Source organism: Octopus sinensis, linkage group LG2 (assembly GCF_006345805.1).
Source record: "Octopus sinensis linkage group LG2, ASM634580v1, whole genome shotgun sequence".
Taxonomy (NCBI): Eukaryota; Metazoa; Mollusca; class Cephalopoda; order Octopoda; family Octopodidae; genus Octopus; species Octopus sinensis.
The window spans coordinates 33,563,864-33,567,468 of record NC_042998.1 but is presented as its reverse complement, the minus strand read 5'-3'; positions in this window follow the sequence as shown (position 1 = coordinate 33,567,468).

Genomic DNA, 3,605 nt, shown 5'->3' with positions numbered 1-3,605 from the left:
TATTTTATGTTTTCTTTTTATCTTCTTCAGCAAAAAAGTTATTTAATTTTTTTAAAAACTTACCCAAAACAAGTATATTGTAAGTTGAAATATATAAAAGCCCGCATATTATTATTTCAACTGAACATCTGTTTCTTTCACTTCACCGATTAGACTTATTTACACCAAAACCCTGTTCATAGTGGGCTGAAACTTCAAGAATTGTAAACAAATAAAACTATTTTGAAAGCATTCGTACATTTAATGTTACTATTTTATTATATCATATGCCATTCCATTTAGAATTGGTTGTTGAGTAAATTATAAAAAGTAGAGAACTTTAGATCATTTCATTGCTGTATTTAATTAATCTTACAGCATAAAAGAACTCATTCTGAATTCAAAATTAGTTTCTCGCTTAGTTTTAAAGCTTCAATGATTTTTAACAAATTGCTGGTACTTTAGAAATTAATTATCTAGAAAAATGAGTTTTTATGTTTCATGTAAATGTTTAGTTTCTGTTACTTTGAATTTTTTTCCAGATAATTGTAGAATTATGAAGCATTTAGAAGTTTCCAATACTCTTTTTTAGTTTCTGAAAGATGTACATTTTTTTAAATGGTGCATATGTTAGCCGAAAAATTCTTCCTCATAACGGGTTTTTATCGTTCTTCGCAAATGTCTGAATATTACAAATAAAAAGAGAAAAACTTCAATAGATCGTATATCCCTTTCGAAACTTCAACTGAAAGAAGCTTAAATAATAGTTTCGAGCTGGTCTGCTTAAGAAATAAACACTCAATGCTTTCCAAGAATGCAATATTTTTTCTTGCAAAAGTCTCAAGATAATCACTTGGTCCTTTATATTTAGCTTAGAACAATTAATAAATATTTCATTATATTACATCGTGTCATGAAATGTCTTAAATTCTCGACAGACAAAATGCGAATGCGTTACCAGGAAAAATGGCGAAGACGGTGCCCTTAAAGAGTAATTTCACCATATGAGATTCATTTCTATTCCGATCAGATGAAAGAAGGTAGGGGTGGGACAGAACACCAGATATTTATACTGCTATAGGTTCCAAAAGGTAAAAAAAGAAACATCTAGAGAGCAGACTGGCGCATTATCATTTTATGATCTACAACCTGTCGAGCGATAAAGTTCGGCTCAGATCTCAATTCCACATGATTTAAGCCTCGTTTTATGATTCACAGTCTGTTGAGCGACAAAGTTCGGCTCAGATCCCAATTTCACATGATTTCAGCCTCGTTTTATGATTCACAGTCTGTTGGGCGACAAAGGTCGGCTCAGATCCCAATTCCACATGATTTAAGCCTCGTTTTATGATTCACAGTCTGTTGAGCGACAAAGTTCGGCTCAGATCCCAATTTCACATGATTTCAGCCACGTTTTATGATTCACAGTCTGTTGAGCGACAAAGTTCGGCTCAGATCCCAATTTCACATGATTTCAGCCTCGTTTTATGATTCACAGTCTGTTGGGCGACAAAGGTCGGCTCAGATCCCAATTCCACATGATTTAAGCCTCGTTTTATGATTCACAGTCTGTTGAGCGACAAAGTTCGGCTCAGATCCCAATTTCACATGATTTCAGCCACGTTTTATGATTCACAGTCTGTTGGGCGACAAAGGTCGGCTCAGATCCCAATTCCACATGATTTAAGCCACGTTTTATGATTCACAGTCTGTTGAGCGACAAAGGTCGGCTCAGATCCCAATTTCACATGATTTAAGCCTCGTTTTATGATTCACAGTCTGTTGAGCGACAAAGTTCGGCTCAGATCCCAATTTCACATGATTTCAGCCACGTTTTATGATTCACAGTCTGTTGGGCGACAAAGGTCGGCTCAGATCCCAATTTCACATGATTTCAGCCACGTTTTATGATTCACAGTCTGTTGAGCGACAAAGGTCGGCTCAGATCCCAATTTCACATGATTTAAGCCTCGTTTTATGATTCACAGTCTGTTGAGCGACAAAGTTCGGCTCAGATCCCAATTTCACATGATTTCAGCCACGTTTTATGATTCACAGTCTGTTGAGCGACAAAGGTCGGCTCAGATCCCAATTCCACATGATTTCAGCCTCGTTTTATGATTCACAGTCTGTTGAGCGACAAAGGTCGGCTCAGATCCCAATTTCACATGATTTCAGCCTCGTTTTATGATTCACAGTCTGTTGAGCGACAAAGTTCGGCTCAGATCCCAATTTCACATGATTTCAGCCTCGTTTTATGATTCACAGTCTGTTGGGCGACAAAGGTCGACTCAGATCTCAATTCCACATGATTTAAGCCTCGTTTTATGATTCACAGTCTGTTGAGCGACAAAGTTCGGCTCAGATCCCAATTTCACATGATTTCAGCCACGTTTTATGATTCACAGTCTGTTGGGCGACAAAGGTCGGCTCAGATCCCAATTTCACATGATTTCAGCCACGTTTTACGATTCACAGTCTGTTGGGCGACAAAGGTCGGCTCAGATCCCAATTTCACATGATTTCAGCCTCGTTTTATGATTCACAGTCTGTTGGGCGACAAAGTTCGGCTCAGATCCCAATTTCACATGATTTAAGCCACGTTTTATGATTCACAGTCTGTTGGGCGACAAAGGTCGGCTCAGATCACAATTTCACATGATTTCAGCCTCGTTTTATGATTCACAGTCTGTTGGGCGACAAAGTTCGGCTCAGATCCCAATTCCACATGATTTCAGCCTCGTTTTATAATTCACAGTCTGTTGAGTGACAAAGGTCGGCTCAGATCCCAATTTCACATGATTTCAGCCACGTTTTATGATTCACAGTCTGTTGGGCGACAACGTTCGGCTCAGATCCCAATTTCACATGATTTAAGTTTCAGAAAATATCGCTGCATGTCGTATCCGTCATTAGAGATTTGCCGCCATGCAACGAACGTTTGTGCTTCCGTCCCTCCACTGCCCCCGTTTAACTTCACCGGCTCCAGACATAATGGAAAACCGACTACTTCCAAACCATGCTTGGCATGACGTTGAAAACGGTCGGTGCTGCGGTGACAGTCTACGCGTGAAGTTCAGAAATAACTACAGTAGACCGACAACAGTATGTGTGTATCGCTTGCAGATCCGAAATTCAAGTCTGTGCAAAACATTGAGATAATTGTTATTGAACTGGGTAGCGGTTGCCCATGAGGATATCACGTTCTGTTATGTCTCGCCGTAGGGTGAGAAGACGATACTGAAACACACCAGTCGACATTAGTTGATCATACGAAGCTGTGAAGACTTCATGGTATTCTCAACAACATGGTTTCCGGTTCGGTCCCTCTGCTTGGCACTTGGGCATGTGTCTTCTAATTTAGCATCGGGTCGACCAAAGACTTGTGAGTGGATTTGGTAGACAGAAACTGGAAGAAGCCCGTCGTATATGTATATATATATATATATATATATATATATATATATATATATGTGTGTGTGTGTGTGTGTGTGTGTGTGTGTCAGTGTTTTCGTTCCAGCACACGATCACAGATCAGGTCACTTGCTACGCAAGTACATCTCTGTAATTTCTAATGTGATTTATGCTGTTTGTCCCTTCTCGAGCCATGCCTGGCTTATAGGGCC